This window comes from Heloderma suspectum, chromosome 2 (assembly GCF_057233095.1).
Source record: "Heloderma suspectum isolate Gila_16-S chromosome 2, 16-S_ref, whole genome shotgun sequence".
NCBI lineage: Eukaryota > Metazoa > Chordata > Lepidosauria > Squamata > Helodermatidae > Heloderma > Heloderma suspectum.
In genome coordinates this window covers 317,774,836-317,801,914 of record NC_139459.1, presented here as the reverse complement: position 1 = coordinate 317,801,914, position 27,079 = coordinate 317,774,836, and positions in this window count along the sequence as shown.

The following is a 27,079-nucleotide window of genomic DNA, read 5'->3' as shown; positions in this document are numbered from 1 at the left end:
AGCAATGTATGTGGGTTTGGGTTTTTTAAATGCATTGGAACATTTCATGTAATAATCCAGAAGTCGTGTGTTATCAGTATGGAAGGCAACTTCATTATTTAACAGAGTCATTAACCATAACAGTGGCAATGGCAACAAAATAATTTTCCCAAGCGAATGACTGCAAAGATACAAAAATAAATGTTTTCCAAGTTATTTAAATATTCTCCTTATGTCTTATTGTGATGTTGGATGTGGACACACTTGAAAAACATACTTGAATTCTATCTTAAGTAATGCTGTACCCAAACGAACAAAGCCCGTCTCTTATCAGCACCTTCCTGCTGGACTTCCTAATGCATTTGATTTCCAGCTATTAACCTAGGAGACCTGTGTTCACAATCACTTTGCCGTCCTTAAGGCCCTTCAGGTTTATAGTGGTGTATAGACATTCTTATATAGATTACTACCTTATTTTTGCACTGAACAGTGTTTGCCAATATCCTCTTGGCTTGTGGCTAAAAGATGACTAGAAGATCAGCCGGATAAACCACCAGGGAGCTAAACTTTTTCCTCCTGCTGTGTTATTTGCTTTCAGTGAAGACCCTGGAAATATGAACTTTTAAACAGTATCTCACACTATATTAATGGGAAGATAGTGTCATCAGTTCCTAGCTAAAAATAGTTCCAGGAGCTTGTCTTCTAAAGGGCTATGCCAGATTCCCAAATTCCACAAAGCCAATGTTGTGAGATACAAAAGGAGAAGTAAGGGAATTCATTATTTACTGTATGCTTTAGTTATTGTATTTTTTTCTAAATTGCCTTTCCACCACATGAACGCCTAAGACAGTGTACAAACATCAATGCATTTCATTATTAAAATCTACAATAAGTATAAAGCACCAATAAAACTATGGTACTACAAACAATGTCAGTAAAATCAGTAACAAACTGAACAAAATGTGGGTCTTCTAAAAGTGAACTGCAACACAGCACAAGACCCAAATTACATACAAAATGCTTTTCTCTTGATACACAAATATATAAAACACCATACGTATAAAACACATAACAATATAATTGGTTTATACAACAGTATAATCAGTGCCAGCTTCAGGTTTTGGAGGGCCTTTGGGCAAGACACCTTCAATGCATGAGTCTCAGTGAGTCTTCTCACCACCATTGTAACCAGCTGCTCCTCATCTTCTTTCTCACCTTTGCTACCACTTGCTTGTTTGACAGGCAAAGAGCCAGTGTGTAAGTAGACCATGGCATCTTCCTTCTCACCAGCACTGCTGTCTGGGCTACGGATGTACAGACTCTGTAAAATCCGCTCCATCTGTGTTTCACAGATTACTAGGGAGTACGAACCCCACTCACCCGTCCGGTCCAGGGTATCCACTGGGGGGGGGGAGGCTATCTGTCCCTCCCCCCGGAATCCTTCCTGGTCGGCTCCACTCTGCGGCGAGTCTGTGGAGCTGCCAGCCGGGCCTGTCCACAGCCAGACTTTCAGCTGCTGCCACGCAAATGGCGTCTGGCATAGTGGACATAGCCAATCACGGCCAAGGGCAGGGATGCAAATGGCATCCACTACACCGGATGCCATTTGCATCTGCACCCGGCAGTGGATGGCTGAGGATGGCAGCAGATGGACCCAGACAGGCCGGCGCCAGGTAGGGTCTGTCTCTACTGGACTTCGTGGGGTGGCAGGGGGGGTGCAGTCTGTTCTGCCATAGACTCCAGGGGGACAGATTCTAAAGAATCCAGCCTCACTGGAGTCTGTGGCGGATTTCTCCGCCATCCCTACAGATTATCAGGTGCCTTTTGTTCTGTCATCCACCCACAAAAGGATGCGAATATTTTTTTTGTCATGTGGAAAAATACATAAATAATTAAGTATTTACATAAGTTACCTTAGTACGTAACATTTAGCATATTGTCCCCCATTCCATTCAATATTTTCCCAGCAGAAATTTACTTATTTTCCTATGAATTTATACACATAAATTGCGGGAAAGTAAAAAAAGCATCTGAAAGTCCACAAACTCTGTGCAACCTGAAGGGACTGGTCCACAGCAGATTCTGCAGGTTGGATTCTTAGAAATCTGAGCTCATTTTAGTCCACCTCAAATTTCTCCAGCATCCTTAGTCTGGGCCAGAGTGAAAGGAGGGGGATAAAGCAGGTTGCAGTGGTGAAGAGAAGGAGCAAGTCCAGGGTGTTCTCACCAGTGGGACCCTTCTGGGTATGGCCATCGGGAGAAGCCCAGATATGCCTACTCTTGACACTGGCCCTGAATATAAGCAACGAAAAGCCCAACAGGACACATCCATTTTGACAAATAGTCTTTAGAAGTTCATAGGATTAATTCTAATTCCTTGGGAGAAACTTTTCTGTAGGAATCCAGTTGTGTTGTTATCAAGTTGCCATCCTCCCACTCATCTGCACTTCCTGCTGAAAAGCCTTCTACAAAGAATGCCACAACAACAGCATGCAGTCACATCACACACCATGCTACTGAATCAAATAACATTTACTACCCAAGTATCAAGCAAACTTACATCACACCAAACTTTCTAAATCAGTTTCTTCCTGTTCTTGGCTCTTCCTAACATACTATTCAGCCAGGGACACATAAATGCAATACCATGCTCAGTTGAACTGGTAGATCTAGGACAGACTAATAGAATCCTAAGGTTACAAACTGGTGAACATCAGAGCAAAATTAGACCCATGACCATGGAGGCTCCTTTAACATCACAAAATTTAATTGTTTTCCTGATAATGTAAGATTTGCACAGGTATGCATATGCATGCTCATAAAGAGCAAGATCCTATATTGTTTTGGCCCAAAGATAGGCTTTGGGGATTTTTACTTTATAAATAATAGATTATTTGGGACTAAAGGAAAAAAAACCTGACTTATCATAATGAGGGTAAACTGTAGTAGTATCTGTTTCCATGCTCATATATATTTGTTAAACAATTAGCTATGTCTAAGACTTTGGTCTTGTTAAGGGAGTGGTTAATGTGGCTGTAATACATTCAGCTGAGTATGATGTTGTGTTTATTTATTCTGTCCTTAGGTGGAGGGCTGCTGGGGGAGGAAAGAGAGGGAGAAAGTAGACTTCCACTAGTCTAGGGCTGGGCAACATGGCACCCACAGGCACCTTTCTTGGCACCGACCAAAGTGCCCCACCCCTACCACTTTTTCTTTTAAAGAAAATATGACATTTTCTTACCGGCGGGTGGAATCCCTTCAAAGCAAAGTGAGAGCCTACAACAGCTGCCACCTTCATTTTCCATGAATGCCTCTGAGCTACATGGTACTAGGCTTTGTGATTAGCCGCAGTTCCCACGGCAGCCATTTTGTGGTAGTGCCCAGGACAATTTCTCAAATTTCCAAATGTGCACATGGACCCACAAAGGTCCACACTAGCACAACAATGAATTTAACTCTATATCACTTCAAAAGTTATCGTCAAACAGCAATGTGTGTTTGGTAAATATCATTAGCATATTCATGATTTAAGGCACAATCCATCTTCTGACGCACAATCCATCCTCTGCTCAAAAACACAATAGGTCATTGCTTGCTAGTGCCTATATGTCATACAGAATCCAACCAGCTCACTCTTTATCAGGGCCACGTGTGTAGGTTTCTTCTGCTCAGGGCATAAACAGCAGGTTGCATGGCCCAGAGAAGAGTGGAATTGTGTCTTTTGTTTTTTCCATTTTCCTTGTAAATACCAGGAGAAACCTGGATTATCAGTGTCCTGTTCAAAACTAATTTTTAGAGAAGCCTTTAGCTCATCTTCCAAATCCCAGAAGGCTATAGCTTAGCAATTGTCTTGAGAAAATCCTGTTAGCTGTTCATCATTATAAGCATATTGGCAGTAATATCACAGGCCTCTCCCAATTTGCCTCCCCATAATTAAAATATCCTATTATGATCAATGCCTTATTGCTTGTTCTGTTTCCTCACACAGTGTTCTTTGGTCATGTTCATTTCACCCTAGAGGTCTTTAGCAGATCCCTCTAATTATTTCTCCTCATCCCTAACTCATTCATTGCAGCTGCAAAATTATCTCTGGACATTATTTCCATTTGCAAAGTCTTTCCTGCTTTATTAACTCTAATCAAAACTAATCTATGGAAGGTGGGTTAGGGTTTCCATACCTGTCCTACCTATCCTCCCAAGGGTAAACACCCCACCTAAAACAGCAGTACAAATTAATTTCATTCTTATCAGGTTGTAATTTGGTTACTACAATATCAATTATTACTGAAGGATTCACACTGAATATAGTTCAATGTGCCATTCTGAGTATGAAATGGAGCTAGCTAAATATTCAAGAATCTATCAGTAGTCATTCACAAATGAAAAGAAAACAAGTGGGATGAGCGATAAAATGTTGCCATGTATCTTCACCCTAGGCAGAGGGGGGTGTGTGTGTGTGCTCACGTGTGCATGTTACCTTATTCCTTGGAAGCAGGATGACGGCAGTGGCAGTGGTTAATCACTGAGGATGTGATTTTCTCCTCATGACTGGGTTCATTTGGTGATGAAGTGCAGGGAGAGGGAGCTGGTTTGTAGGTATATTTCAGGGGAGGGAGGTTTGGTGGTATTATGTGTCATTCAAGATAAACGCTGTATGGTATTGAATGCTCAGGGGAAAAAATCCATAGAAGAAGTGCTGTAAATCCTATTTCAGGCCACAATCCTATGCACATTTCAATGGCAGCAAGTGTGTTACATTCACCTAAGTTGGATATACTTCTGAGCAGAACTGCACAGGCTCAGGCTGCCATTAACCCATAAAATTTCCAGTCTTAGGACCCACAATTAACCCAAACCAGGAGAAAACACCAGTTCCTTTCTGAGAAGCAGATAAAAGACTCACCCACAAACCTGGGCACATATCCAAGGGTTCATGGGCAGGGGGTACAAAGCCACTCTGCTGAAAACTGGCTCTGATGGACAGCTGTCCAGCACACTCAATGCTGATGTCACTACTGACATCCCCACATATTTGCATATGCATGCATGCATGTGTTCTTCTCTCTCTCTCTCTCTCTCTTTTTCCTCCCCTGGCTTCCCTTTGTAGCCAACTGCTCACTGTCTCACAGTCATTTTCTTTGTCATGCATCTCCACTTTGTCTACATGTATATGCACGTGTTATTAAAAACCTAAAGAGAGCCATGCTGGATCAGACCAAGGGTCCATCTCGTCCAGCATTCAGTTCACACAGTGGCCAACTAGCTACCCACAAGAAACCTACAAGCGGGACATGAGTGCAACACCCTCCCACCCATGTTCCCCAGCAACTGGTGTACATGGGCTTACTGCCTCTGATACTGGAGCATATATAGCCATGAGGACTGGTAGTCATTGATATTCTTATACTCCATGTATTCGTCTAAATGTCTTTTTAAAGCCATCCAAACTGGTGGCCATAACTACATCTTGTGGAAGCGTACATTTCTGGATTTGAAAATTAAAGGATTAGAGCATTAAAAAAATAGCAGTAAAATTCCTGGCCTTGAGAAATTACATGTTTGTCTAATGTTCTGGACCTTAAAAATGTTGTGACATTTTCTTCACTGTCTTTAGTAGGTTTAACTATGTCATTGTTATAGAAATTCTAAGGAATCTAATTCACATTTATTGGCAGAGCCATCATGCCATCCATCACCCTCAGTCTGAACTGATACAGTCCTGACATGAACTGCATCCTAGAGTAATAAAGGAACTGGCAGAAGAACTCTCAGAACCACTGTCTATTCTCTTTGAGAAATCATGGAGGACGAGTGACGTGCCAGATGACTGAAGGAGGGCTAATGTTGTCCCTATCTTCAAAAAGGGTAAAAAGGAGGAACGTGGCAGCTACAGACCAGTCAGTCTGACATCAATCCCTGGGAAAATTCTGGAGCAGATTATAAAGCAATCAGTCCGTAAGTACCTTCTCCAGTTCTGGGCACCACACTTTAAGAAGGATGCAGACAAGCTGGAGAGGGTTCAGAGGAGGGCAACAAAGGGGACTGGAAACAACGCCCTATGAAGAGAGACTGAAAGAAATGGACATGTTTAGCCTTGAGCAGAGAAGACTGAGGGGAGATATGATAGCGCTGTTCAAGTACTTGAAAGAGGAAGGCCAGCATCTCTTCTCAATCATCCCAGAATGCAGGACATGGAATAATGGGCTCAAGTTACAGGAAGCCAGATTCCAGCTGAACATCAGGAAAAACGTCCTGACTGTTAGAGCAATACAACAATGGAACCAATGACCTAGGGAGGTGGTGGGCTTTCCCACACTGGAGGCATTCAAGACGAGGCCGGACAGCCATCTGTCAGGGATGCTCTGACTTGGATTCCTGCATTGAGCAGGGGGTTGGACTCGATGGTCTTGTAGCCCCCTTCCAACCCTACTATTCTATGATTCTATGACAGGACTGTACTACATGCCATTTGTGAACTTTTGAACTGGCTCTCAGAGAGGAGGCTTCAACGCTGGACCACTATGTCAGCTGACCTGAAAGTGCAAGGAGTTTATTTTCTGACCGCTTTTGCCAAATACATTGTGCTTTCTACTCTAATACAGCAGTAGTTCTGAAATGTATGCACAGACCTCACAACAATCTGTATCCATGCATTTACACTATGCACAAAGGGGTCAGTGTGGCATTTCACATTACTCTCAACTTCTGTGTTTGTTCATTGGAGACAAAAATCATTCACAGAGTGTGCACTCTGATGCATTTGGTGACCTAATTCTGTTTGCTCAGACAAAGGCTGTTTCTGCCCTTGTCAAACAGGTACTTAGGCGGGGCTGCCAAAGGCAGCACCTCGGCATGCGCCTTGGTGTAAATATTGATCCAACCCCTAGACCTAGCCCCTGCTGCTAGGGATGTACGAAAGTCACTTACCATTTTGCAGATCTGCTTTGTGGTGGCGGAGGAGGTGCTCCGTCCTTCCCCCCGGAATCCTTGACAGGGGGGGAGGTGATCCGGTCCTCCCCCCCGGAATCCTCGATGGCCGGCTGTGCTCCGCGGTGGCTCCGTGGAGCAGCTAGCCAGGCCCAGGCCATGGCCGTCCACAGCCGGATTTCCGGCCGCGGAGGGCTCTGAGTAACAAACAAACAAAAACGCACACGCAAATGGCGGCGGCTACGGCTGCTGCCATTTGCGTTCCGTATTTTTCGCCATCTTAGCCTACATCAATATTTACGTGACTAAGATGAAGAAAAGATAGGGGAACACAAATAGCGTAGTGGGCACTATTTGCATTCCCCTTTCTTTTCTTCGTCTTAGTCTATGTAAATATTGACGTAGACTAAGAAAAATAAGGAACGCAAATGGTGGCGGCCGTAGCTGCCGCCATTTGCGTACGTGTTGTTGTTGTTGTTGTTGTTGTTTTTAAACCCAGACGTGACAGGCTATGTAAGTCTTTACACAGCCTATCACGTCTATGAAAAAAAAAGAAAAAAATGACACAGACTGCAAATGGCAGCGGCGGCAGCCAGTTGGAAGACCAGCCGCCACCGCCGAAACTGCCGCTGGACCCGCCACTATCTGGAACATCCACCCAAGGTAAGTCTCATCCCGGGGGGGATCCGCGGGGGGCGGAGGGTGGCAGGCCATTCCGCGATGGATTTCGGGGGGCCTAATGCACTGGCATTTGGCCTCACTGAGATCCGTCGCGGAATTCTCTGACATCCCTAGTGATCAGTAATGATGTTGTGCAATGTCACAAATTGTGCTTGCTTACAAGCAACAAGCAGGGATGGGTCCACCCACAGGGGGATTTTTCTAGCAATACAGTAAGGTTCAGCCCCTTCATAAAGCAACACAGGACTAGGACAACGTGGAGCATATTTTCTGGTCACATGCACTCCTTCCTCCCCATCTGGATTTGGGCCTGAAAGACCCAGGCAAAGTGTGGTTGTATGGAGGATAAGTTGTCCACCAGGACAGCAATGCCTTTTCTCCACCTAGACACATGCTTTCAAAATGCTCAGGTCTCCCTCCTCAGGTGGGGGCACCTTCTAAAAGGCAGGCAGAGATGCCTTTTGAAAAGGTGGATCTGCTGGATCTGCACTCAAAGCACTCAGCTCTTCCCTGCTCTTCCTTCTCCCTGGAGGGAGGGAAGGGGTGGATCTGTAAGAAATACCACAGCCTTGGGGCTCCCCAGCTCTGTTGTAGGTTACCTGTAAGTCAGGCTCCAGGGGCAAAGGGAACATGCAGGTTCTGAAAGACCAGCTTGAAGGTTCAATTGATTATGCTTCAAAGCATATAAAAAAAGACTGCCAGTGACTTAAAAGAGAATTTATTCAGGTTGTGCTTCAAAATACCATCAATAAATGTCTCTCCATTTAGTGGTGCTTAAAAGTAGAACACTGACTAAAGAAATGTAGTTTTCACAAAATGCTGCTGGGCTTTTTTAATGAATTGATTCCCTTCTGGCATTCAAATTATAAATTTTCTCATTTTGGAAATGTCCTTGATGTTTGAGGAATCTATTAAATTCTATTCTAACAAGCCAAACAAATTGTCAAGTATTCCATGGCTTGAACCCAGGAATCTTAGGGCAGAATCCAATGAGGTTCCCTCTGCTGACAAAGTCTTCCATCAAGAGAATGGGGAGGGATGCAATTTTCAGCATTTTTCCCCTTCCCCTGTAACCCCACCTCCCCCAAATCTGCTCCAGAGGGTCTGCTACCCTGCTGTCAGTAGCTGAATTCTGCCCATAGACTCCAAGGCTTGACCTAGTGAGTTAACGTGGACTGTGTATATGAAGAACCCCCTTCAGGCACAGAAGGCCAAAAGATGTGCAGCATCAGTTCTTCTTATCGACAGTCAGTCAGAAGCCTCTGAATAGGCCTGATCTGCTATAAATGCTCAGAGACAGTCATTCTGCCCTCACCTGATCAACAGAACCATTTATTCTTCTTATTGCATTCCATGTCTTAGCTGATGTGGCTGACCCCTGGGGTCTTGAACTACAGAGTGCATGTCTCAGGATTCACCTCAGGTTCAGTAGAAGAGACTGCAAAAGCACTTGGGATTTGTTGTGCATGCAGACCTGCCCAGTTGTAATATGGCTTTAAAGCAGTTTCTCAATCTGTTGGGATTCCCTGCTAAAGTTACTCTATCTTCCAAGAAGCTGATGGGATTACTTAGTAATGATGTCTCCTGTTAGAAAGACCAGTAGCAGAGAAAAAACCAAAAGGCAAAGCAGAATGAGCATTTACCAGTCCCACATGCACACAAGTCTAATCTTATAACAATAAAAGAAGACCACACCCTTCTTCAGTGGAAAAAAAGGTAAAACAGTTTTACTCACAAATGTCCTGCATATAAAATGCAGGTACAGCATAGAGTTTATTCAGTCCATTTCTTTGTGTTCTGTAGAGAGAGCAAACAAAAATGCTCCCAGTGGAAGTCAGAGGGAGGGAGGGGGAGCAAAAGGAAGAAATCACAGGAAACTACACTGTAGTCTATAGAGATCCTAAGGCCAGCTGTGGTCAAAATTCCCATGAATTAACTAATTGCAACACTGCCCCCTTCCAGCAACTTGCAGATGAGGTGGCAATATGCCCAACACAAGCAGCCCCTTATTCTGTAGGTATGCACACATACAGCATGTCCATGTAGCTCCATGTATGCAGCCCACAGCTGTGCATGTAAGAATCTGTGGTTTGGGAAACTATTATTAGAGAAGTGGGCTCGAACTCATTAGCCTAATGCAGGCATTCCACCTACTCTCATGCGAAATGAGAGTGGGGAGAGGACATGGGTGTGCATGCCAGCCCCATGCCCAATGTCCCCATCCCTCCCCCCTCATTTCCAGATCTTCCTGTGTTAAGGGGGAAGTCTGGATTCTTCTGCATGCTTTCACTTGAACACAAGTAGAAGCCTCCATACAATTGTGAAACTATCTTAATGTATCTCATCCTTTCTTGTGGGAGTGGGGAGGTGAGTTAATCATTTGCTCCAGCATCATTGTCCCCACGAAAAGCACACCAGCCCTCTCCCCACTGCTATTTTCAGTTTGAAAATCAGCCCCTCACAAATCTGAGTGATGTATTTACTGTCGCTTGTAGTTTGGCCCAAACCTGCTGCTTCTTCACACGCAGCTTACATTAGCCCCTCACCTTAGCTGAAGGAGCCACTTCTCCCAGATTCCTATGGCTAAAGCTCAAAATCATCTCCACAGATCTCCACAACCAGCCTGCCATCAAGCGACATGAATGGGCCACTGTGGACTATTTAATCAGCAATCTACCTGACAAAGGGGGGGCTAGCCAATATGCCTAACACCCTCTTTGCGTACCTCATGTTTCTTCATGTGTCATGAAAACCTTTTTTCATTCAAAATGGGGGTGGGCAACTTCAGGAGGTCTGGTGACCATTTTCAACCCTTGCCCTGAGACTACCCAGGTGAGCGGCATGCCATGAAGAGCCACAAACAAAAAATTATCAGTTCCACTATTGTTGTTGGTTGTTCAATCGTTAAGTCATGTCCGACTCTTCGTGACCCTATGGACCATAGCACACCATGGCCTTCCTGTCGTCCGCTCTCTCCCGGAGTGTGCTCAAGTTCATATTCATTGCATTGGTGATGCTATCTAGCCATCTCATCCTCTGCCGTCCCCTTCTCCTTTTGCCTTCAATCTTTCCCAGCATCAGGGTCTTTTCCAGGGAGTTTTCTCTCCGCATTAGATGGCCAAAATATTTGAGCTTCAGCTTCAGTATCTGTCCTTCCAATGAGCAGTCAGCGTTGATTTCCTTTAGGATTGACTGTTTTGACCTCCTTCCAGCCCAGGGAACTCGTAAGAGTCTTCTCCAGCACCACAGTTCGAAGGCATCAGTTCTTCAGCGCTCAGCCTTCCTTATAGTCCAGCTCTCACAGCCATACATTACTACTGGGAAAACCATAGCTTTGATTAGACGAACTTTTGTCGGCAAGGTGATGTCTCTGCTTCTTACTATGCTGTCTAGGTTTGCCATGGCTTTCTTCCCAAGGAGCAAGCGTCTTTTAATTGCATGGCTACAGTCACCGTCTGTGGTGATCTTGGAGCCCAAGAAAATAAAATCTGTCACTGCTTCCATTTCTTCCCCTTCTATATGCCAGGAAGTGATGGGGCCAGATGCCATGATCTTCGTTTTTTTAATGTTGAGTTTCAAACCAGCTTTTGCACTCTCCTCTTTCACCCTCAACAAGAGGCTCTTTAGATCCTCTTCGCTTTCTGCCATTAGGGTGGTATCGTCTGCGTATCTGAGCGGTTGTTGATAATTCTCCCGGCAATCTTAATTCCAACCTGTGATTCATTCAACCTGGCGTTTCTCATGATGTACTCTGCATATAAGTTAAATAAGCAGGGCGACAATATGCAGCCTTGTAGTACTCCTTTCCCAATTTTGAACCAATCGGTTGTTCCATGTCCGGTTCTTACTGTTGCTTCTTGACCCTCGTACAGGTTTCTCAGGAGACAGGTAAGGTGGTCTGGTACTCCCATCTCTTTAAGAATTTGCCACAGTTTGATGTGATCCACACAATCAAAGGCTTTAGCATAGTCAATGAAGCAGAAATAGACGTTTTTCTCTTGCTTTCTCCATGATCCAGCGAATGTTGGCGATTTGATCTCTAGTTCCTCTGCCTCTTTGGAACCCAGCTTGTACTTCCAGTAGTTCTCGGTTCACATGCTGCTGAAGCCTAGCTTGTAGGATTTTGAGCATCACCTTGCTGGCATGTGAAATGAGCACAATTGTACAGTAGTTGGAACACTCTTTGGCATTGCCCTTCTTTGGAATTGGAAAGTAAACTGACCTTTTCCAGTCTTGTGGCCACTGCTGAGTGTTCCAAATTTGTTGGCATATTGAGTACAGCACTTTAACAGCATCATCTTTTAGGATCTTAAAAAGCTCAGCTGGAATACTGTCATCTCCGCTAGCTTTGTTGTTAGTAATGCTTCCTAAGGCCCACTTGACTTCACTCTCTAGGATGTCCGGCTCATGTTCAGTGACCGCACTATCATGGCTATCAGGGACATTAAGATCTTTCCTGTATAGTTCTTCCGTGTATGCTTTCCACCTCTTCTTAATCTCATCTGCTTCTGTTAGGTCCCTGCCTTCTTTGTCCTTTATCATGCCCGTCTTTGCACAAAATGTTCCCTTGAGATCTCCGATTTTCTTGAAAAGATCTCTAGTCTTTCCCATTCTATTGTTTTCCTCGATTTCTTTGCATTGTTCATTTAAGAAGGCCTTCTTGTCTCTCCTTGCTATTCTCTGGAACTCTGAATTCAGTTGGATATATCTTCCCTTTTCTCCCTTGCTTTTTGCTTCCCTTCTTTCCTCAGCTACTTGTAAAGCCTCAACAGACAGCCACTTTGCTTTCTTGCATTTCTTTTTCTTGGGGATGGATTTAGTTGCTACCTCCTGAACACCTATCTAGATAGGATTGCGCCCTAAAGAAATAAATGAAAACAAGAATGGTGTGACATAGGGTAACTTGTCACAGTACCCATATATGTTGTTCATGGGTAATTTAAGTGAAGCATAGGTGTTGGAAATTGGGGAAGGAGACATGAAGGACCAGTGAATAGTAAGAAGTGGGAGAATGCCTTACATATGGCACTTGGTAGGAAGAGATGTGAAGATGCAAGGAAAACTGCACTTCACATGTTACAGACCTCCGTCCATAGTTCCTCAGGCACTCTGTCTATCAGGTCTAATCCCTTAAAGCTATTCGTCACCTCCACTGTATATTCATAAGGGATATGATTTAGGTCATACCTGAATGGTTTAGTGATTTTCCTGTATGGAAGCCTAAAATGGTTTCCGAGCAAGGTCTGGACATTTTAGGCTTCCTTAGCACTTATAGGCTGAAAATCAGTGGCAAACGAGTGATGTTTCTGCTACCTCGGCCAATTTCAGTAGTATGGCAGTGGGGCTGCACCAGGGGCCAGTGGGGGCCATATGCAGCTCACAGACCATGTGTTGCCCACCTCTGATTTAAAATAAGTAGTGGGGCTGACATCTAGGAAGATTCCTATGCAGGAATTGAAAAGCACGTGGTCATTTTTTAAATTTATTGAATTGCATATTTGAATTATTTTCTTCTTTATAAAACTCAAATAAACACAGTTTGGTATTCATGAGAAACTTGCATTCAATTTCTATAGTTGGCAATAGCGACTGTAAGTGCAACGCATGATCTAGAATTATGGTTGCTGCTGATGTGTTTGAAAAAAAGTAATTACAGTTTTAAAAAGAACACTGTAATTATAGGCTACCTACAGTGCTATTATAGACAAGACAATATATATTTTGAAGTTGATAAAATTTTATAATTGTGCAGTTTTTATATTGCTGGCTCAAGAGAATCCTTCCCATGATTTCACAAATAACAGGCTCTTCATATATTGTGAAAGCTCCCAGATGTTTTCAAAATTATCTAGCATCTGATGCTTTACAGAAACATACTGGTATATGGAATACGTAAGAAGCATATATATATATATATATATATATATATATATATATATATGAATGAATCAGCTGCCCAGGGAATCAGGTCTGGTAGTATGAAATATAGCAATATAAACCTGTCTTGAAAAGTTAAGTGTAGGGATGTACGAAAGTCACTTACCTTTTCGACGGGGTGATTCGTGGTGGGGAGGAGGCGCTCCGCACCTCCCCCCAAAATCCTAATCCGGACGGCTTCACTCTGTGGGGATTCTGCAGAGCCACCAGCCAGGGCCGCCCACAGCTGGACATCCAGCTGCTGGGCAGCCTGCGGGGGGGGGAAACAGAGTACGCAAATGGTGGCAGCTATGGCGGCCGCCATTTGCGTTCCCTTTTTTTGCTCTTTTAGCCTACGTAAATATTTACATAAGCTATTACGGCGAAAAAAAGGGGAACGCAAATAGCATAGTGGGCGCTATTTGCGTTCCTTTTTTTTCGCCGTTTTAGCCTACGTAAATATTTACGTAAGCTATTACGGCAAAAAAAAGGGAATGCAAATGGCGGCCGCCGTAGCCGCTGCCATTTGCGTACGCTGGTTTTGGGGTTTTTTTTGCTTGCCATGATAGGCTACGTAAATACTTACTTAGCCTATCACGGCTTCCGCGGGGATGCAAATGGCGTCCCTGCATTAGCCGTGATAGGCTACGTAATTATTTACGTAGCCTATCACGGCTATGATGAGGAAGTGAATGGCGGCCTCAGACATGGCAGTCAGCGCGGACAGCAAGTCGCAAGTCAGCGCGGACAGCAGCAGGTAAGTGCTCCGTTTCGTGCGCCTTTTGTGGGGGGGGCAGGGGCTTTGTTCCGCCATGGATTTCAGGGGGCCGAATGCAGTGGCATTCAGCCTCACCGAGATCCATGGCGGAATTCTATGACATCCTTAAGTGGCAATTTGATTGATGGTATCAGCTTAGCACAGCCACCAGCTTCCTAGACTGATTGCTATGATTTTAGTGGGAGAAACGTAACTCGCAGGACCACATTTAATAATTAATTATAATCTCAGCAAAGGGACACTCACTTTGACATGCATGTATTTAGAACAACCCCTCCCCCAGTTTAATGGTTGATTAGGACAACTTCAACATTTAAAAGCAGTATTATCTGGTAAAATGACAGTGGGGGAGCTTTACCAATAACCTCCACAAATGCTGCCCCGACATGGCAAGAAATGAAAGGTAGGCTCTCAAAGATACCTCTAAAAAACATGCCTAAATGAGCAGGCGTTCCAGCAGGCTGTACAGAGAGAGATGATAGGGGAGGCAGAGCCATTCCTGCTTGAGAGAGCACTTCACTTTTTCCTCTTCTCTCCCCGTTCCTTTTTTCCTTACGTGTCATGTCTTTTTAGATTGTAAGCCTGTGAGCGGAGATTGTCTTGTTTAACTAACTGTATGTAAATCACTCCAGGAGCCTTTTGGCTGCAGACCATTTAGGATATAACGCAAGTAGCGTTCCCTTATTTTCGCCGTAGTCTATGTAAATCTTTACGTAGACTACAGGGACCAAATAAGGAACGCAAATGGTGTAGGCTGCAGGTCTACAGGATGGATGGACGGACGGATGGATGGATGGACAGACAGACAGTAGCACTGTGTATTGATCACAAGATTTGATTCAAACCTGATTTGGTGCTTCAGAAAATGGCCCAATTTGGCTCAGACTGATTCTGAGGCTATCCGCTTTGACTCAAGTACCATAGCCAAGTCAAGATTTGGAAATCCAAGGCTTCATGCCTCCCATTGACTATCATGGGAAATTTTAAAAATGGTATTATTATTTTTTCTCTCGGGGGGGGGATCTTCATGACAGTGGAATGAGAAACACATTGGAATATTATGCAGATTTTCATGGAATTGGCTTTGGTCAGTCAGGGACACATGAAGTAAAATAAGCTGCGTGTACTGTACTCTACCTTTAAAATCTGGTTTTCAGCACTTGAAAGGAACATACTTCCGGGTGGGGTGGAACAGAATGTCACTAAACTGACAGGAGCTGCTCAACCAATGAAAGAGGCTTGTCCCTGCCCACGCTCCCCACTGCTACTACATTATGAATGGCGAGCAACTAATTTTCCTGTGTGTGCAGATTTCCCTGAAGAAACCAAAATCCCCATTTCTCCAGTGCCACATCTGAAGGCTCCTGAGAGCTCCCCGACCCACCCCAATTTTGCTGCATCCCAGCAATCTGCTGTGGAGTTATTGCTCCCACCTCATTTTCCACCATGTGTGCACTTTTGTCTGTTGCTTCCAACTGCCTCCTTCCAATCCCCCTTTCTCCTTCTCCCTGCTCACAATGAGAAGCTCCCTTAAACCCAAAAGATCGTTACTGCGATAAAGCGATAAAGCTCCATTCCAGTACTCTGCCCTGGAGTTATTGCTTCCAACCCACCCCTCTTTCTCCCTTCCTCCTTCTCCCTTCAATGAGAAGCTCCTGCAAACCCAAAAGAGCATTACTGTGATAAAGCAGAGAAGGGACTTTACATAACAACAGAGAAATAACTTTACATCAGAGAAACTACAGAACATCAAAGAAGCACAACATCGCAATAGTGATTTAAGAGAGCATTGGAGAAGCGAAAGAGCACTTTACAGCAAGTTACTAAAGTTAGCCTTTAACCCTTTCACTGCAGGAGAGTGAGATTTATTTCTTACTTCTGAGTAAACTTGCATAGAAGGGGGGATATGGTAAAGATTAAAAGCAGGCTTGCTAAGGTGAACGAGTGTCCCCACCACTGCAGCAATGTGAGGAGTTGCTGCTGTGCTCCTGGGGATTTTCTCAATGGGAAAAACTGCTTCCACTAGGGAAACAAGAGGGAATGGGGTGTCCCACCCCTTGACCATGTCACTGCCAGGTCACAGAGGCACTCCCAGGATTTAATATGGGGGCAGGGGAGGTGGACATGGCACACTGTGGTAAAACCACCAGGGAGCTGCTTTCAGTAAAAAAAAAAAAAAAAGTCAGAGAAATGGAGTTTCAGACAATGCAACTTTTCAAGAGGGAAGAGGCTGGTTGGCAGCAGATTGGTGCCGACGTCATCTGTCATGAATTAACTCAAACTGCTCTAATTTCGCATGAAATTGCTCATGAAGATAACCACTTGGTCAGAATTTGATGATAGTTGCAGGGATAGTAGCCTATTAGGAGTGGATTACACCTGTCAAATTTTTAAAAAATGAGTGTAGGGGTTTTTGTGCTATAAAACTTTACATTTTGATAGTGTGTGTGAGTGTGTGTGTGTGTGTGTTTTAAAGGAAACTGCTGATAACTTTTTTTTATTCCTTGGCTGAATGGGATGGGATTTGCAGGGATAGTTGCCCCTTCTAACGGGATCACTCCTGCCAAGTTTGAGGTGAGTAGGTACAGGGATGTTTGTGCAAGAGCAGGCTTTACATTTTTTGAGGATATCCAAAACAGGATGTGCTTATGCACCTATGTTCCTTGTGGAACAATGTTCAGCAATTGACAGCCTAGAGTAGGGATATCAGAGAATTCTGCCACAGATCTCGGGGAGGCCGAAAGCCCCAAAATCGGTGGCGGAACAGCCCGCCACCACCCCGCCACCCCCCGGGATGAGACTTACCTTGGGCGGATCTTCGTGGAGGTGGCGGCTCCAGCAGCGGCGGTAGCAGCGGCGGCGGCCGGTCTTCCGACCGGCTGCCACCGCCATCTCCAGTTAAAAAAAAAAAAAACGTGATAGGCTATGTAAAGATTTACGTAGCCTATCACGGCTAGGTTTTTTTAAAAAAAACATGATAGGCTACGTAAATGTTTACGTAGCCTATCACAGCTGACTTTAAAAAAAACAAACACGCGTACGCAAATGGCGGCGGCCATGGCCGCCGCCATTTGCGTTCCTTATTTTCGCCGTCTTAGTCTACGTAAATGTTTATGTAGACTAAGACGTGCCAAAATAAGGAATGCAAATGGTGGCAGCCATGGCCGCCGCCATTTGCGTACGTGTGGGGGGGGTTGTTTTTTTTTAGTCAGCCGTGATAGGCTACGTAAACATTTACATAGCCTATCACGGTGTTTTTTTAAAATCTAGCCGTGATAGGCTACATAAATCTTTACATACCCTATCACGTTTTTTTGTTTTGTTTTGTTTTAACCTGGAAATGGTGGCGGCGGCAGCCGGTCGGAAGACCGGCCGCCACAGTCACCGCCGCCAAACCACCGCCGGAGCTGCCATCAGAGCCACCGCCGCCAGGAAGATCCGTCCAAGGTAAGTCCCGTCCCGGGGGGGGGCGGGCCGTTCCGCCACTGATTTCGGGGGGCCGAAAGCGCTGGCATTCGGCCTCCCCGAGATCCGTGGTGGAACTTTCGTACATCCCTATTCGCTTCCCTATTTTTGCCATGATAGGCTACGTAAATACTTATGTAGCCTATCATGGCTAACTCAGGGATGCCATTTGCGTCCCTGCAGAGGCCGTGATAGGCTACGTAAATATTTATGTAGCAGATCATGGCAAAAAAAAGGGAATGCAAATGGAGGCCGCCGTAGCCGGCGCCATTTGTGTTCTCTTTTTTTGCCGTGATAGGCTACGTAAATATTTATGTAGCCTATCATGGCAAAAAAACAGGAATGCAAATGGCGGCCGCTGTAGCCAGTGCCATTTGCGTCCACAGGCTCCACACAGTGCCTGCGAATGCACCTGGCCGGCAGCTCCACGGAGTTGCCGCAGAGCGGAGCCGGCCAGGTTAGGATTTCGGGGGGAGGTGCGGAGCCCCATTGAAAAGGTAAGTGACTTTCGTACATCCCTTGCCTAGGGATGGACAAAAGTCCCTTACCTGTTCTCGAAGCTTGCTTCGCGGTGGGGGGGAGGGGCTTCGCTTCTCCCCCCGAAGTTCATGCAAGGGGGGGAGGTGCCCCGCCTCGCCCGGCCGAAATTCAGGCCAGGCGGGAGGAGCCCCATCCCTTGCCGGCAAAATTCAGGCCGGGTAGAAGCGCCCCGTCTACCCGGCCGTGAAAAAAAAACAAAAACCACCCCCGTGATAGGCTACGTAATGATTAACGTAGCCTATCACGGCTAGATTTCCAAAGTCAGCCATGATAGGCTACGTAAATCGTCACGTAGCCTATCATGGGTGACTTTGAAAAAAAAAAAGCGCATACGCAAATGGCGGCCCCCATAGGGAGCCACCATTTGCGTTCCTTATTTGGTCCCTGTAGTCTACGTAAAGATTTACATAGACTACGGCGAAAATAAGGGAACGCTACTTGCGTTGCCCTTATTTTCGCCGTAGTCTACGTAAATCTTTACGTAGACTACAGGGACCAAATAAGGAACGCAAATGGCGGCTCCCTATGGGGGCCGCCATTTGCGTATGCACTTTTTTTTTTTTTCAAAGTCACCCGTGATAGGCTACGTGACAATTAACGTAGCCTATCACGGCTGACTTTGGAGATCTAGCCGTGATAGGCTACGTTAATCGTTATGTAGCCTATCATGGGGTTTTGTTTTGTTTTTTTACTTTCCTTGTAATGGCGGCGGCGGCAGCTGGTCAAAAGACCAGCTGCTGCCCCCGACCCTGACGAAGACCCGACGAACCGCCACCGGGACCCACCGCCGGGAGGGACATTCGTGAAAGGTAAGTCCCAACCCGGGGGGGGGCAGGGGGGCGGAGAATTTCACCGCCGATTTCGGGGGGCCGAATGCGTTGGCACTCGGCCCCCCGAAGTTTCTGGGAGAAATTCTCCCCCATCCCTACCCTTGCCTAGAGGTGACCTGTATGCCCCAGCCATGGGAGGTGCCGCAAAAGTGATAAGCCAGATCCAGGTTTACTTATAAGGAGACTTACAAGGAGTTCATCTGCAACTTTCCCAGCAGAGCCTAACAGTGCTTGGTTCCCAGCACAGACACCTGTAGCTTTAAGACAAACAGAGCTCCACTTCCCAGGCACATCCGTGACTCTGATAAGATAAACGGTGCCAGAGCTTGTTCGCATAGAATATGCTCAGGCAGCCATATCGACCTTTGACTCATCTTACAAGCCAAGGAGCCCACTTGCAAGGAAATTATGGCTAATGAACCAAAGCAGAGAGCATTATGGATCTCTAAGCCTCTCTAAAACCACTGTTAGCTTGGTTACAGACCTGGGGCTTTACATGACCCTAAGTAAGAAACCTGAAAGGTTCCAAAAGGAAAGGTACAGTGGTTTATTTAAAATGATAATCCTCAAATGCAGGGGGGGTATTTGGTTTCCCTTCCCTCCCCGCTGTGGTTTTTGGGCAATTTGTATGAAAATAGCACTTCATAGATGTGTCTCCAAGCAAGAAACCTGTAAAGTTTCAAAAAGAGAGGTTCAAGGGCTAGGAAATTTGTTAGTGACAACCAATTTCACTTCCTAAATTGTACACAACACACATACAAACAACACAGCCTAAGAAAACAACAGAATAGATAAAGCAAAGAAAGATTTTTCACCAGGAAAAAGTCTGTAAGAAGGATTGATTTAATAACTGAGATGGAGAAAGGAAAGGATTTTGAAATCATGAACAAACAGAACCTGAAGCCACCTTACCCCCACAACCCAACACAGAAGCCCAGACATCATTCATCTTTGCTTGCTTCAGAACAACTAGCAACTGAAAAAAGAAAGGCAGTTTTATCTGACTCCGTCTGTCCCGCAAATCACAGTGATTGGAACGTGCCTTGGGATTAGAAGGTAGAACTGGCAGTCACTCAACCACACTCTCCCTCCTCCCATCAGTCTTTACAGACAAAAGAAATCAAAAGAGGCTATTTTTGGAAACAGTTGTTCTCCTTTCTATAGCCAGAATTGCACACAAAGGTTCATGTGGGGTCCAGCTTTGGTTCTGGTCACTTCAGAGGGAAGCCCACTTTACTAGTTCCCCTCTACTCAGCACTGGTTAGGCCTCATCTGGAGTACTGTGTCCAGTTCTGGGCACCACACTTGAAGAAGGATGCAGACAAACTGGAGAGGGTTCAGAGGAGGGCAACAAAGATGATCAGGGGACTGGAAACAAAGCCCTATGAAGAGAGACTGAAAGAACTGGGCATGTTTCACCTTGAGAAGAGAAGACTGAGGGGAGATATGATAGCGCTCTTCAAGTACTTGAAAGGTTGTCACAGAGAAGAAGGCCAGGATCTCTTCTTGATCATCCCAGAGTGCAGGACACGGAATAATGGGCTCAAGTTACAGGAAGCCAGATTCCGGCTGAACATCAGGAAAAACTTCCTGACTGTAAGAGCAATACGACAGTGGAACCAATTACCTGGGGAGGTGGTGGGCTCTCCCACACTGGAGGCCTTCAAGACGAGGCTGGACAGCCATTTGTCAGGGATGCTCTGACTTGGATTCCTGCATTGAGCAGGGGGTTGGACTCGATGGCCTTGTAGGCCCCTTCCAACCCTACTATTCTATGATTCTATGATTCTACCTCAGGAAACACCAGAAATAATTCAGCTTGAGCCTTGAGCTTTTGCCCAATCTAATGAACATCCCTAATAGACAGGCAGATAGGCAGACAGACAGACAGACAGACAGACAGACAGACAGACAGACAAGCACATACTCACACACCACCTTTCAGAGCTATACAGCCCTCTGGAGGCTGTTCACACAATTTTTTAAAAATGATAAAACAAATTAAAAATAAGTATAAAATACAAATTCACAATAAGAACAAATAGCAAACATTTCAATCAAAAATTCAGCAGTTAAGATAGCAACCATCTAAAATTAACGTTTCAAAACATGGCCCATCCTCAGATTAATCAATTAAAAGTAGCTGTAAACAACCAACTCTTAGGAGCCCATGCGATATAAGTCTGCACATTCTTCAAACTTTAATGTGAATGTTCACAATTACCAGCATTTTATGCACATTCACCAGGCAACTCATATTAAGCCAAACATATACATACTGAGTTTGTACCAAAAATGTGACCTAAATCAGCAGTTGTGCTTTTTTTTTTTTTTTGCTGGCACACTGCTGCCTTTCTAGCTTAGCAATGGGATGTGGCAGCTTTGCAAGTATGTCCTGAAAACTGTGAGCTCACTGTCACTGGAAATGTCAATAAGGAGCTGGGAGAAATACTGTTTGATTATGGGTTTTTAATAAATATTTTTAAAGTACTTTGGTGCATGGCAGTATGTTCACTGTTAGTGCATAAATACTTAGGTGTCCATGCCTTCATGTTCTTTCCAGAAGGAGGACAGCGCTCCTAATTTTGACTTGCAGTAATATGGATCACTGCCTTGTTGTGGCGAAGGGGCTTGCGTAACTCAGTTAAGCCATAAGCTATGCCGTGCAGGGCCACCCAAGACGGACAGGTCATGGCAGAGAGTTCTGACAAAATGTGGTCCACTGGAGAAGGAAATGGCAACCCACTCCAGGATTCTTGCCAAGAAAACCCCATGGAACGTATCACAAGGCTAAAAGATATGACGCCGGAAGATGAGCCCCTCAGGTCGGAAGGTGCCCAATATGCTACTGGGGAAGAGCAGAGGGTATTTCCAAGTAGCGCCAGAAAGAGTGAAGCGGCTGGGCCAAACCCGAAAGGACACTCAACTGTGGATGTGTCTGGCGGTGAAAAGAAAATCCGATGCTGTAAAGAACAATATTGTTTAGGAACCTGGAATGTCAGATCAATGAATCAAGGTAAGCTGGAGGTGGTCAAACATGAGATGGCAAGATTGAACATCGACATCTTGGGAATCAGCGAACTAAAATGGACAGGCATGGGCGAATTTAATTCAGGTGACCATCATATCTACTATTGTGGGCAAGAATCCCTTAGAAGAAATGGAGTAGCACTCATAGTCAACAAAAGGGTGGGAAAAGCAGTACTGGGGTACAATCTTAAAAATGATAGAATTATCTCAGTACGAATCCAAGGCAAACCATTCAACATCACAGTAATTCAAGTCTATGCCCCAACCACTGAGGCCGAAGAAGCTGAGGTTGATCGGTTCTATGAAGACCTACAACACCTTCTAGAACTAACACCAAAAAAAGATGTCCTCTTCATCATAGGGGATTGGAATGCTAAAGTAGGAAGTCAAGAAATCACCGGGATAACAGGCAGGCATGGCCTTGGTGTACAAAATGAAGCAGGACAAAAGCTAATAGAGTTTTGCCAAGAGAACATGCTGATCATAGCAAACACTCTTTTCCAACAGCACAAGAGGCGACTCTACACATGGACGTCACCACATGGTCAATATCGAAATCAGATTGATTATGTCCTTTGCAGCCAAAGATGGAGAAGCTCCATACAGTCAGTCAAAACAAGACCTGGAGCTGACTGTGGCTCAGATCATGAGCTGCTTCTTGCAAAATTTCAGCTTAAGTTGAAGAACGTCGGGAAAACCACTAAACCGTTCAGGTATGACCTCAATCATATCCCTTCTGAATATACAGTGGAGGTGAGGAATAGATTTCAGGGATTAGACCTGATAGACAGAGTGCCTGAGGAACTATGGATGGAGGTCCGTAACATTGTTCAGGAGGCAGCAACGAAATCCGTCCCAAAGAAAAAGAAATGCAAGAAAGCAAAGTGACTGTCTGATGAGGCTTTGCAAGTAGCTGAGGAAAGAAGGGAAGCGAAAAGCAAGGGAGAAAGGGGAAGATATACCCAACTGAATGCAGAGTTCCAGAGAATAGCAAGGAGAGACAAGAAGGCCTTCTTAAATGAACAATGCAAAGAAATCGAGGAAAACAACAGAATGGGAAAGACTAGAGATCTCTTCAAGAAAATTGGAGATCTCAAGGGAACGTTTTGTGCAAAGATAGGCATGATAAAGGACAAAGAAGGCAGGGACATAACAGAAGCAGATGAGATTAAGAAGAGGTGGCAAGAATACACAGAAGAACTATACAGGAAAGATCTGAATGTCCCTCATAGCCATGATAGTGCGGTCACTGAACTTGAGCCGGACATCCTAGAGAGTGAAGTCAAGTGGGCCTTAGGAAGCATTAGTAACAACAAAGCTAGCGGAGATGACAGTATTCCAGCTGAGCTATTTAAAATCGTAAAAGATGATGCTGTTAAAGTGCTGCATTCAATATGCCAACAAATCTGGAACACTCAACAGTGGCCACAAGACTGCAAAAGGTCAGTTTACATTCCAATTCCAAAGAAGGGCAACGCCAAAGAGTGTTCAAACTACCGCACAATTGCGCTCATTTCACATGCCAGCAAGGTGATGCTCAAAATCCTACAAGCTAGGCTTCAGCAGTATGCGAACCGAGAACTACCGGAAGTACAAGCTGGGTTTCGAAGAGGCAGAGGAACTAGAGATCAAATCGCCAACATTCGCTGCATCATGGAGAAAGCAAGAGAATTCCAGAAAAACGTCTATTTCTGCTTCATTGACTACGCTAAAGCCTTTGATTGTGTGGATCACAACAAACTGTGGCAAATTCTTAAAGAGATGGGAGTACCAGACCACCTTACCTGTCTCCTGAGAAACCTGTACGAGGGTCAAGAAGCAACAGTAAGAACCGGACATGGAACAACCGAGTGGTTCAAAATTGGGAAAGGAGTACGACAAGGCTGCATATTGTCACCCTGCTTATTTAACTTACATGCAGAGTACATCATGAGAAACGCCGGGTTGGATGAATCAGAGGTCGGAATTAAGATTGCCGGGAGAATTATCAACAACCTCCGATATGCAGACGATACCACCCTAATGGCAGAAAGCGAAGAGGATCTAAAGAGCCTCTTGTTGAGGGTGAAAGAGGAGAGTGCAAAAGCTGGTTTGAAACTCAACATTAAAAAAACGAAGATCATGGCATCTGGCCCTATCACTTCCTGACATATAGAAGGGGAAGAAATGGAAGCAGTGACAGGTTTTACTTTCTTGGGCTCCAAGATCACTGCAGACGGTGACTGTAGCCATGAAATTAAAAGACGCTTGCTCCTTGGGAGGAAAGCTATGGCAAACCTAGACAGCATAGTAAGAAGCAGAGACATCACCTTGCCGACAAAGGTCCGTCTAATCAAAGCTATGGTTTTCCCAGTAGTAATGTATGGCTGTGAGAGCTGGACTATAAGGAAGGCTGAGCGCTGAAGAATTGATGCTTTCGAACTGTGGTGCTGGAGAAGACTCTTATGAGTGCCCTGGACTGCAAGGAGGTCAAATCAGTCCATCCTAAAGGAAATCAACGCTGACTGCTCATTGGAAGGACAGATAATGAAGCTGAAGCTCCAATATTTTGGCCACCTAATGCGAAGAGAAAACTCCCTGGAAAAGACCCTGATGCTGGGAAAGACTGAAGGCAAAAGGAGAAGGGGACGGCAGAGGATGAGATGGCTAGATAGCATCACGGATGCAATGAATATGAACTTGAGCACGCTCCGGGAGAGAGCGCAGGACAGGAAGGCCTGGCGTGCTATGGTCCATGGGGTCACGAAGAGTCGGACACGACTGAACGACTGAACAACAACAACAATACTATACATTACAGATATAGTATTACAATCGACGTCAGTAAATGCATGATTAGCCCTAATCATCTGTAACACATTCATAAATATGCAGCTTCTCCTAGAAAAACCCATCTAATTTTTTTATGGAATTAGTTCATTACATCATGATGGACTCAAATTAATTTCACTGTTGTTGTTAATATACAAGTGGGAGCCATTGACAAAGTCAAAGGAAGAATGGAAAAGAGGAGACAATGGGCAGTATCTGGTGGTGCCATTCTGCAACCTCAAATAGAGCTAGTGGAGTTCAATTGAATCTTTCCATTGCGTAAGCAGTTGCCCGTTACATTGGCACAATCAGTTGCACAGTGGGTTGTACAACCAGTTGTGCAACGGGGTGTGCAATGGGTTGCAACTTGCAGAAGTCTAATGGGCAACCGGTTGCACAAGAGTTATGCACAACCATGCTTGCGCAAATGTAACTTTAGTTGGATTCTCCTCTTGCGCATAGTTTGGAACTTAGTTTCCACTAGCACAACATCATGTCCACTAATGGAATGACACGGGTGGATACTGCCCCAACATTCTACCCGCTCCACTACACCGCCTCATACATTTGCCACTCTATGTCCATTGGAGCAGGAGGCATCATGCAGCATTGATCTCCCACACTGCCAATGCTTGGTCTACAAGAAGGGGCAAGGATACTAAGATTCACTGACAAAACAGACATTGCAACTGATAGAATCTCAGCATTACAGCCAATAAAAGATTGTCCTACCCTGGGTCCTCATTAATTGGGCAATATGGGCTCTCAGTTGCAATGAGGATGTCTGCCCACTGATTATATAAGAGCAAAGTATGCCTCCAGTTTTAATCCAGAGGAAAAAGATGGCACCCTTGGATGTCAAAAGTTTGGAAAACGCTGATGCATGGGACAGCACTATGAAGAATGATCCTATTCATTTATCAGTGAAACTGCTGGAGGGTTCTTGCATCCTTTTGAATGAAACCCCTGCTGAAGATAATACAGACTGAAGCACCAGCAGCAGTACATCTTGAGGTGCAAAAGGGACCATCATGTTATTGTTGACCAGTCTATTGGTCAGTTTATTGGGGTCCTTGACGAATTCTCCACAGAGTTTGATTAGTTTGTACCCAGCCTAAACATGTTTAGCAACCGTTCTATAGCTGTGACAGTAAATACAATAAGTATAAAATTATACTTAAGGGGAGAAGAGCAGTTTGTGTTGAATTGTTTTCTGTGGTGGGCTAGAACATTCTTAAATGCCCTAACCCGGCGCCAGCTTGTCTGGCAAAAGGGGGGGACGTTGCGGGCGGGTGGGGTGAGAAGAGGTGGCTGCTGCCTATTGGCATCACCAGGCAGGGGAGGCATCACCAGGCAGGGGAGGGGGCGGCAGAGCCCCTTTAAGCTCTGCGCTAGGGATGTCAGAGAATTCTGCCATGGACTCCAGTGAGGCCGGATTCTTTAGAATCCGGACTCCCCGAGTCCGTGGCAGAACGGCCTCCCCCCCTCTGCTGCCACCTCGCGGAATCCTCCCGGGACAGGCCTAACTGGTGGTGGATGCGGCGGCTCTGGTGGTGGTGGCCAATGAAGCGGAGGCGGCGGTGGCAGCAACTCTGGCCGCTACCAGGCTGCTGCGGCCGCCATTTGCATCCCTACGCTTGCCCGTGATAGGCTATGTATATATTTACGTAGCCTATCACGGCTAAAGCAGGGACACAAATGGCATCCCCTACACCATTTGCATCCCCGCTTTAGCCGTGATAGGCTACATAAATATTTATGTAGCCTATCACGGGCTAGCATAGGGACGCAGGCAAATGGCATCCCCTACGCAGGACGCCATTTGCGTCCATAGCAGCCCGGCAGCGGGTGGAGGCCCCGCTGTGAATTGGCCAGCCGGCGGCTCTGCAGACTAGCCACAGAGCAGAGCCGGCCAGGCAGGATTCCAGGGGGAGGAACGGATCACGTCCCCCCACCTGCAGACCCCAGCGGAGCCAGGTAAGTGGGGTTTCAGACACCCCAAGTCTGCGCCCCTTCCCAAACCAGCTCTCTTGCTCTCACAGCTGTCCTAAGTGAGAGAAAACTGGCTTTCGACCTCACCTCTTCCCCCTTGACGGGGGTCCTCTCGCTGCCAGCCACATTGG